The sequence below is a fragment of the Anabrus simplex genome, chromosome 4, assembly GCF_040414725.1.
Source record: "Anabrus simplex isolate iqAnaSimp1 chromosome 4, ASM4041472v1, whole genome shotgun sequence".
Classification (NCBI taxonomy): Eukaryota; Metazoa; Arthropoda; class Insecta; order Orthoptera; family Tettigoniidae; genus Anabrus; species Anabrus simplex.
Genome location: NC_090268.1, coordinates 2,810,468 through 2,821,641, shown reverse-complemented (window position 1 = coordinate 2,821,641; position 11,174 = coordinate 2,810,468). Strand labels below are relative to the sequence as shown.

Sequence of the window (11,174 nt, the reverse complement as noted above, 5' to 3'; positions counted from 1 at the left end):
ATCTTTGAAGTTGTATCGGCGCAGTCAGTCAGAGCGAAGTGCGGAATGCATGCGTTGACTGAAATTGTACACTCATCTTCCGGCTGTAGTAACCTTGAACGAGGATACTGCGTGCTGATAAGCCACTTGTAACTCGCGGAACGTTTTCTTAACCGTGTAGCATTTAGCTGGTGTAAGTTCCTGACATAAAATATTATGATTATACGGAGAGGTTAAAACCCAGTACCAGCACATAGCCCACACCTATCGAAAGAGCCTGCACGGCGCCGGCATATAGGCTACTCCTGTTGAAGGAGCCTGTACAAGGTTTAACACCCCCCATCAACAGCCCTTACTTAATGCTGGCTTTTTGCACACCCTCGAAACTGCCTAAGAATGAATATACTACCGTAGGGAGAGGGTAAAACCCGGCGCCGGCACATAGCCTACTCCTACCGAAGAAGCCTGCACAAGGCTTAACGCCTCCATCCGACAGATGAATCACCATCAACATCTTATACTCACAATCATTTTCGAAGGAGTCTGCACAAGGTTTAACGTCCCCATCAACAGCCCTTACTTAATGCTGGATTTTTTTGCACGTCCTCGAACCTACCTAAGAATGTAATATACTACAGTAGGGAGAGGGTAAAACCCAGTGCCGGCACATAGCCTACTCCTACCGATGACGCCTGCACACAGCTTATCGCCTCCATCCGACAGATGAATCGCCATCAACATCTTGTACTCACAATCAGTTTCGAAGGAGCCTGTACAAGGTTTAACGCCCCCATCAACAGCCCTTACTTAATGCTGGCTTTTTGCACACCCCGCCTCTTAGATCATACACCATAGTATTACGACCGGTTACCCTTCCTGACGTTGAAGGACTAGGATTTTAAATCGCAGTATACGCGACAAATCTGTTGTAGCGGGTTTTATAACTAGATGTCCCGGTATCGGCACATAGCCTACTCCTACCGAAGAAGCCTGCACAAGGCTTATCACCTCCATCCGACAAATGAATCACCCTCAACACTCTTGTACCCGCAATCATTCTCGCTACTTCGGGAGATAGCAGCTTCGAACTCCTACAGTCGGAAGCCGTAAAAAATAGCAAATGCTAGGCGAGGGACCTGCGCGATCGTCATAACGTGTAATTACATGATCTAGCCGGATGCCCTTCCTGACGGCATAAGTTGCCAGGATTTGAATCGCGGTATCCATCATTGTGTCTGACTTGCGTGTATGCAAGCTCACGCGTATTTTTTTGTTGTTGAGATATCATGCTACTTCCGTTCGCCAGCTATAGCGGAAACTCGCAGTACTGCGTCTATTTCGTCTTACAACTTGGAGGAGACAACATGTGTACATATAATTTATGATCTTTCACCCCCCTATTTTTTTTTAAAACATGTAAGTATGTAGTATCTCGCAACATTCTTATCCGTGTGTGTGTATTTCGAGAAAAAAAAGAGTAACGTGTATCAGTGTTCTAGTCGTGTTGCAATTATTAAGCGAGTGTCCGAGCGAGTTGGCTACGCAGTGTGTTTTCTTGATTTTCGCATGACATATATCAGTGTATTTGCAATTACTAAGCGTCTTAGCAGTGCGGTGAACGAGTTAGCTACGCGGTATAGATTTTTTATTTTCGTACTACGCAAATCATTTGAAGTGTTGCCGAGTTAGCTATGCGATATGTGCACAGTGTGTTTTTGATTTTCATACTAGGCAAGTGATAGGCGAGATAGCTTCGCGATATGTGCACAGTGTATGTTTTTGATTTTTACACTAGGTAAATCATTGAAGTTGTACTTTTGCTCTGAACACATCAAACAATGTTCTGATCACATGTTGTATCGAGTACAGTGTTCGATTCTAGTCTTGCTATGTTTCAATCTAATTTTCTTAGAACAAAGGTATCCCCTAACATGTTGTATCGGATCACATGTTAAGGTTAACGACATCGAGTGTAGTGTTCGATTCTAGTCTTGTTATGTTTCAATCTAATTTTCTTAGAACAAAGGTATCCCCTGACATGTTGTACAGTGTTTTGTTCTACTTGTTTAGTGATCTGAACACATCAATCAATGTTCTGATCACATGTTAAGGTTAACGACATCGAGTGCAGTGTTCGATTCTAGTCTTGCTATGTTTCAATCTAATTTTCTTAGAACAAAGTGAAAGGTATCCCCTAACATGTTGTATCGAGTACAGTGTTCGGTTCTAGTCTTGTTATGTTTCAATCTAATTTTCTTAGAACAAAGTTATCCCCTGACATGTTGTACAGTGTTCGGTTCTACTTGTTTAGTGATCTGAACACATCAATCAATGTTCTGATCACATGTTAAGGTTAACGACATCGAGTGCAGTGTTCGATTCTAGTCTTGTTATGTTTCAATCTAATTTTCTTAGAACAAAGTGAAAGGTATCCCCTAACATGTTGTATCGAGTACAGTGTTCGGTTCTAGTCTTGTTATGTTTCAATCTAATTTTCTTAGAACAAAGGTATCCCCTGACATGTTGTACAGTGTTCGGTTCCACTTGTTTAGTGATCTGAACACATCAATCAATGTTCTGATCACATGTTAAGGTTAATGACATCGAGTGCAGTGTTCGATTCTAGTCTTGTTATGTTTCAATCTAATTTTCTTGGAACAAAGGTATCCCCTAACATGTTGTATCGAGTACAGTGTTCGGTTCTACTTGTTTAGTGATCTGAACACATCAATCAATGTTCTGATCACATGTTAAGGTTAACGACATCGAGTGCAGTGTTCAATTCTAGTCTTGTTATGTTTCAATCTGATCTTCTTAGAACAAAGGTATCCCCTAACATGTTGTATTAAGTACAGCGTTCGATTCTAGTCTTGATCACTTACGTAGTGTTCTGAACACACCAGACAATGTTTTAATCACATGTTGAAGTTAACGACATCGAGTGCAGTGTTCGATTCAAGTCTTGTTATGTTTCTTTCGTAATCCGCAAGTCTAAACAAAGCATATCGCTGCACACTCTTGCCTTCGCGATGCGTGTTCGATAAAACTATGCCTTGACAGAGGAGAAGGAGGAGCAGGAGGAGGCGGAGGTGGTAGGGGAGGAGGAGGAGGAGGAGGAGGAAGAGCAGGAGGTAGAGGACGTGTCGTATAGTCTCCTTCAAGATAGTAGATGAGAGGTTAGGTTAGCGAATGCACTAATGTTTAATGATGATAGCTAACGGAATTTCAAATTATCCGTCACCAAAATTCAAAGGGATAGCAGGACGGTGCTCTGTTGATTAAAGATGGCATCTAGATAGAATTTCAAATTGCCGCCACCACATGTTAAATGTATGTAGCTAGAGATAGCAGCACGATGCTCTGTTGAATAAAGATGGCGGATGATAACTAACGGAAGTTTTTTCAAATTATCCGCCACCACATGTTAAATGTATGTAGCTAAAGATAGCAGTACGATGCTTTGTTGATTAAAGATGACGGATGACAAGTAACAGAACTTTTCAAATTGCCCACTACAACAGAGAGCAGCACGGCGCTCTGTGGATTAAAGATGGCGGATGACAGCTGACGAAATTACCCGCATGATAGCAGCACAGTACTCTATTGATTAAAGATGGCGGATGACAGCTGTCAAAAAAGCACGTGGCTTTGTTTCCAAACAAGAGCACGTTTAATTTGCCGCCACCACATTTCAAAGGTATCTAGCTAAAGAGTGCAGCACTGAGGTTTGTGATGCAAGATGGCGGGTGACAGCTGTCAAATAGCACCTGAGTTTGTAAAGCATGTGGAATTTGCCACCGGCACAAAGAGGGCAGCACGGTGCTCTCTGGATTAAAGATGGCGGTTGACAGCTGTCAGAAAAGCACACGGGTTTGTTTCCAAACAAGAGCGCGTAGAATTTACCACCACCACATTTAAAAGGTAAGTAGCTAAAGAGGGCAGCACGGTGCTCTGATGATTAAAGATGGCGGATGACAGCTGTCAAAAAAGCATGTTGATTTGTTTCCAAACAAGAGCACGTGGAATTTGCCGCTACCACATTTCAACTAAAGATTGCAGCACTGTTCTCTCTGGATTAAAGATGGCGGATAACAGCTGTCAGAAAAGCATATAGGTTTGTAAAGCACGTGGAATTTACCGCCACCACATTTCAAGGGTAAGTAGCTAAGGAGGGTAGCATGGTGCTTAAAGATGGCTGCTGTCAAAAAAGCATTTTTCAAATGATCCGCCACCACATTTCAAAGGTAAGTAGCTAAAGAGGGCAGCACTGTGCTCTATGGATTAAAGATGGCGGATGACAGCTGCACGTGGATTTGTTTATCTCGCGCTAGTGAGGTTAAGTTGGTAGCACTAAGGTTTAGGCCCGCCAAGATGGCAGCGCTGCGGATGACAGGTGACGAATTTGCAGCTACTACGATAAAGAGGGCAGCACGGTGCTCTATAGTTTAAAGATGGCGGATGACAGCTGTCAAAAAAAGCACGTTGCTGTCAAAAAGCACATGGCTTCGTTTATCTCGCGCTTGTGAGGTTAAGTTGGTACTACTGAGGTTTAGGCCCGTCAAGATGGCAGCAGTGAAGTTAGCGATGCGTTGTTGTCTGTCAAAAAGCACGTGGCTGTCAAAAAACACGTGGATTTGTTTACCTCGCGCTAGTTAGGTTAAGTTGGTACTACTGAGGTTTAGACACGTCAAGATGGCAGTACTGAGGTTAGCGGTGCGTTGTTGTCTGTCAAAAAGCACGTGGCTGTCAAAAAACACGTGGCTTTGTTTACCTCGCGCTAGTTAGGTTAAGTTGGTACCACTGAGGTTTAGGCCCGTCAAGATGGCAGCAGTGAGGTTAGCGATGCGTTGTTGTCGATGACAGCTGTCAAAAAGCACGTGGCTTTGTTTACCAATTCAAATTTCCCGCGGGAGGCGGAGGAGGCCTCTGGGAAGGCCCCTCTTGAGGCGGAGGCGGAGGAGGCCTCTGGGAGGGCCTCCCGTGAGGCGGAGGCGGAGGGGCCCCTGGGAGCCCTGAGGCGAAGGCTGCGCCCGAACTGTCCTATTATACTACTGATTAGCTTGCCATCCCCGGAGATCCGTGTTCGATTCCCGCCTCTGCCACGAAATTTGAAAAGTGGTACGAGGGCTGGAATGGGGTCCACTCATTCTCGGGAGGTCGACTGAGTAGAGGTGGGTTCGATACCCACCTCAGCCATCCTGGAAGTGGATTTTCCGTGGTTTCCCACTTCTCCAGGCAAATGCCGGGATGGTACCTAAATTAAGGGCACGGCCGCTTCCTTGCCTATCCCTTCCATTCTTCCCATTCAAGCAAGGCCCCTGTTCAGCATAGCAGGTGAGGCTGCCTCGGCGAGGCACTCGTCATCCTTTCCAGTTGTATCCCACGACCCAATGTCTGAGGCTCCAGGACACTGCCCTTCAGGCGGTAGAGGTGGGATCCCTCGCTGAGTCCGAGGGAAAAACCGACCCTGGAGGGTAAGGGGAAGAAGAAGAAGAAGAAGAAGAAGAAGAAGCTGCCGATCGGTGTTTGTGATTCACTTACACAAAATATAGCACACTATCAACCGCCACACAGTAGTGAATACATCCCAGGAAGGGCATCCGGTCGTAAAACTGCACTTACTCTGCATTCATATCGATCCCAGATGATTAAAAAGGTTGCCCTGTCATCTCGTGCTCAGTGAGAGAGGATTCTCTTGCACCTCGCCATAACGTGAAGGTGCGAGCTTCCAATCTGGGCCGATGTTACATTTTTAAATTTCTGTTTTTGTAACTTTTACCTCAATGTACGTGAAATATTCACTTTTATGCATAATTTGAGTGAAGGACCTCAGAAAGTAGTGGGGACCATACTCCGCCGACAATGTTTAGCTACGGTCGTACTTGCTTGGTTTGTGCACTCGTGGGGCCGCTGCTAAATAGATCTAGCATGCCGAAGTATGGCCGTTTGATCTGAAAGTTTTGGTGATGAGTTGCTCTGGATCTTCTGGGGTTTGCTTGAAATTCTCGCACAGGAACAAGTCCAATGGCGTTAAGTCCGGTGACCTGGTGGGCCAAGGAACGGGCCCTCCTCTTCCTATCCATGTTCCTGGCTATATCCTCCAGCGGAAGTGGGTGCTCATGGCAGGGAGCGTTTGCCTGTCAAATGACCCCCGATAGGCAAACACTATACGTTCACTCTCCATTGTACTTGATAGGCTGCCTCTTGCACCCAGTGAGGATTGTCAGCACTCAGTAGTGCATATTGTGGCGGTTAACGGTTCCATTATTGCGGAATCGCGATTCGTCCGAGAAAAAGATTTCTGACAGGAATTCCGCATCATTTATCACATTTCCTAATAGCCACTAATTCATTCGAGCTTCGAAATCTCGCTAGGGGTGATATTTATGTGCATGCATTTCAGCTGTTGTGCAGCTGCCCGTATACTGGTGTATGTGTCCAGGACTGCCTCCCCATCCTCACCTTCTCTCTTTGAATTACTCCTGTCTTTTAATACTGATGCATGTCTTCGCAGTCGGATGTAGCCTGTTTGCATGCCTTTCCTGGTACAGACGAAGTCCCTGGCACGAATTTTTCCTTGCTTCGCCAGAGATTGTGAGCATGTCCAGAACAGGCCGCATAGGAGAGCAGCGCCCTATGTCAATAACAGCGACGTTCTACTGTTTGCACGTGGTACACTGTCGATGCAAAGAGACTAGAAAGATATACCCGTTACGTTAATTGCTAGGCTAGGAACTGCCCACGGCGCGGCGGGTGCTTCTATTAGGAATATTTCTCAGCCAGTTATCTGCTCTTACCGTCACTATAACCTCGTTTTAACCATTAATTTTGCGGTTTGCTAAACTCAGTCACTAGGCACGACATGTTAACATATTAATACGGAATAGTGGCGTAGATAAATGATTTAAATGATGTAATGTTTTTGAATGGACTATGCTTACGGGGCAGGAAGGGCGTTCTCACACGTTTGTCGGGCTCAGTATGCTGATGGTTCAAAACGTTTTGCAACTGCAAAGTTCGGACCCGTCCTTTTTCATCTTTTGTAAGTCGGACTAAACACCTTCATATGTCGCTTTGTTCCGCAACCTTAAAATTATAACCATTAAAGACTCTCACCAACCCTCATGTCTCAATGAACTGTTGCTGATGATGCTAACATCTAGATCATCGGCCTCTAACCAACCGAATGGTACCTCAAACACTCGGTAGTTAAGTTATTTGTCAGCAAGCTTGAAAAACTGAGCTCTTGGTGTTAAAAGAAAGCGAAAGTGTATTTTTACGAGCACAGAAGTGGTTTCTCCTAGGTGAACTAAGGACTAGGTACCCTTATTTTGTTTTATTGTTAACGCTTTCTTTTAACATATACAGTACATTCTCTCTGGTGGGGTAGGATACCTGTACCGCATAGCGAATTCATTCAGTGAATCCCGTTCCTTCGACATAAAAACACCACCAGCACAACAATTGACAATGTTGGCAGACAGGAATGGCGTGGGATTCCATTCTGCACTTCTCAGGGCATACAGGGATTATCTACTGTCAGACAGATGCTACTTTGACTCAACAGTTTGATGAAAATCAGGAGTGCAATCAAGTTAAATGGTCCTTCCTAGGCTGTGTCATCCTATATGCAGCTCAAATTCATACCCTCAAAAGAGAAGGGACGATGAAAATAATGTTCCAATCCTCTATTCCGATAGGTAGGACATTATCCAGAATTCTCTTGTATAGTAACGACACCATATCGTCTCCCTGTGGTCGTTTCGTTTTGCCAAGGTGATACTATGTATTGGAAAAAGAAAAGTAAGCCTGTGGTTTAGACAAAATCTCGTTTCTTTTATTCCTGAATTCCTGATGAGGAATCTAATCCATGTCCTTCCGGGTGATTCTCTGCCATCGGGTGGATTGAAATGGAACTTAAAAATTGACACGCATATACCCTAAATTTTGGAAAATCGAAATGCCAGCACGTGGCATTATTTCCCAAGATCTGAGCACATCCTGGAGGGATGTCTTTAAATAGAATGCGAGAGTGGGGTTAGCTCTGACAGCTCAGTCAGTCAGGCGAATTTATCTACTTTCTCTTATTATTTCGCTCTTCTTTTTATTTCGTTTTGACATCGCGCTGACTCAAATCGATTCTCGCTGCCGATGGGATAATACGGACTAAGGAAGTTGCCGTGGCCTTAATTTAGACGCTTGCTCCACGTTTGCCTGGTCTGAAAATCAGAAACTACGGAAAATTATCTTCAGGGCTTCCGAACGTTGGTTTGATGATGATGCTTGTTGCTTAGAGGGCCTAACATCTAGGTCATCGGCGACTAATGGTACGAAACGAGACGAAATGGAATGACAAATTAAAAGTCCAAAATCCTTCACTGACCAGAATTCAGAATGTGAGGACGAAGAATGAATGGATGCATGGATATGAATTTAAAACAATCAGTGGATCCGACCCGCAATGTCTCGCATTCAGAGAAAATGACGTAAAACAATAGTATTACTGACCAAGGGACTCCATACTGAATCAATGATGCTTGTAGTCGAAAGGGGTAAAAATCCAAGTCATCGGCGCTCATAATGGTACTTATCGTTAGGTATTTGTCATGTTGCGGTACTCATCAGAAGTATTCCACACATGTCGCACAGACCTATAGTGTTTCGCACATTAACCACAGGGACTACCGTGGTGTTCCCCTCGTGGTGGTGCTAATTACAAGTAGTCTCATGGTTCTAATACGACCATCCCTTGGTTGTCCCTTTTAGTCGCCCCTTAAGACAGGGAAGGTGTCCGCCACCCACAGGGGGTAACGTTGGATTGGAACGAATGATCTCGTGAATGCAAGCTTTATGGTAAACTAAGTGAAATAATAGATTACAATTGACTAGGATTTAAAAAAAGATAATAATGAGCAACATGATTATGAATTTGGAAAATCTGTGGATCTAATTCATAATGCCTTATTTTTCTATAAAGTGACTGAAAAATGGAATGTAATATGAAACTGATTAAGTGAAATAATTTATTGTTTCAGGTTAAAAGCTCAAACCATGCTAAAGTATACAAAATGATATTAGTTATAATAAAAGACAAGTACACTTTCAAACAGACCGTCACAACACACCGGGGGACGAGCGTTGCCACACCACAGCTTCCTTCCCAGCTTATTGTGTGGCAGGGAAATTTGGAAATTGATTTCTGAGTTAATTCAAAAGGTCTGTTCAGAAACGCGGTTTCCGAGTTGTTTGGTTCCATCAGTTCAGTAGATTTCAGGTAATGGATATGTCAAGCTTCCAGGCCTTTACCTAATTATAGAATGGATTCAGTCCAGTCTAACGGCCTCGGTCTCCGAGCTACACACTTCAGATTCTTCCGCCGGCCGAGAATCGAGCCCTATGCGCTGACAATTGAGCCAAAGAACCGGACGGAAGGATATCACGTTGTCAGAACCAATGATCGAAGTGACCAGACCCTTTGTACTTCCCCGTAATAGAAAGTATAAAATTCTTAAAATGTCCTTTGAAAGCGTGATTCATTAAACAGATTACCCTTTATATCGTCGAGTAGTAGCTACAATCTTAAATGTCCTAAGATGGGTAGTGTCTGCTTGGACTGGTTATGGCGAACTAATGGAGCTGCTTGGCTCAAATGTGACGCAATATATTTCTGATCAGATCTTTGAATAAATATTTACCCTCATACAAAGTTTCATAGTTCAAACTAAGTACTCTGGTCACATTCTGCAAAATATTGCCTCTTTTTGCAGCACTTTTAAAGGAAGGATTGCTCTACATACAACAGGTGACTAGTAACAACAACTCAAAAGAAGTTAAATAAATAGCACAGTCACATAGACATCGGACCCGTGCATTTGCCTAGTGTCAAAATGGCAAACCACGGAAAACCCACTATCTCCCGAATGCCAGCTGGTAGCTACGTCTGGCCACTTGTTCCACATATCAGTTATGACGGGCCATGCAGTGGTAAGCCGACTCTGTTCCTGGGAATTAACTTCTGGAGTCGGCTCACTTGACCTCAGGGCCATGTGCTTTTCCAGAGGAGGACGTTTTCTTTCTAAATTTTCCGACTCTCAAACAGGAAATTAAACCTACGACCTTCCGAGAAACTGATTACGCTTTCACAGCCTCTAGTATTACGGTCATCGATTAGTACTTATGTGTGTGAATGTAGTGACTTCGTCACTCTTGACGATTTTATAGAGAAAGCATAATTTATTACTCAAGGGGAATAAGCGTACAACACGATGTAGTTATTGATAGATAAATGAAAACTTGTGTCGTCCAAGAAATAAAATACCCGTCTGGTTATCAGTATGCTTTGATTTAACCAAATAAACGTTCAATAAATATACACACAAAGGAGAGTTTAAAATACGTGTAGTTGGCCGAGCTGCCCGCTAGAGGGCAAGCGGTGTGCTAGGCGAGCGAGCGTCCTACTCCGTCCGCCAGTCAGCGGCTGGAAGTGTCCGGGTCGCGTGTTGCCACTTGTTCGGTAGAGTGAAATATTAACCACCTCAAGTATGAATGACTGACTAACATAGGTGAGTGTTCCACTCGTCCTACTACTTGCCTGTCCTATTTCTCTCAGTGACCCATTCCACTATTTTAGGAAAAGATAAAAGTGAAATTATTATCAATGATAATTCTCTAGTGACCGTTTACGTGTTCCATTTCATTAAGCAGTCGACTCCCATTCTTAGGATTGGGGGACTCTAAGTTGCCCCTGCACCTCCATCACTAGATTTAGGTATGTTAAAGCATCCTGTCGATCTCCGTTAGTTCACGCCCTTCTGTTCTTCATTGAGGTCCATCGTCCATTGAGTTGAGCGCGCAGAAATATGGCAAGTCTGTGTTATTTAACTGCACGTGCGGGACCAAGTTCAATACGGCAGTGTCTACAGCCCCGTGGTGTATGGGTAGCGTTGAGGGGTGAAACGGGTTGTGCACTAAGGAAGCCGAGCAGTACTCCAGATTCTACTGGGCTCGTGAGCTGCTTGCTCGTACTGTGGTATTATTATTATTATTATTATTATTATTATTATTATTATTATTCTTTTTCTTTGCTTTACGTCCCACTAACTACGCTTTTACGGTTTTTGGAGACGCCGAGGTACCGGAATTTTGTCCCACAGGAGTTCTTTTAAGTGCCAGTAAATCTACCGATACGAGGCTGA

At 43.9% G+C, this 11,174-nt stretch overlaps 1 protein-coding gene across 1 annotated transcript in view; it reads left to right on the top strand.

Moving 5' to 3' along the window:
- The first annotated feature begins 10,458 nt into the window (after window positions 1-10,458).
- Sytalpha (Synaptotagmin alpha) overlaps window positions 10,459-11,174 on the top strand; it is a 652,840-nt gene continuing 652,124 nt past the window's right edge. The window contains exon 1 of the mRNA XM_067146141.2: window positions 10,459-10,541. The gene's annotated coding sequence lies outside the window, so the exon portion shown is untranslated. The remainder of the gene's footprint in view (window positions 10,542-11,174) is intronic.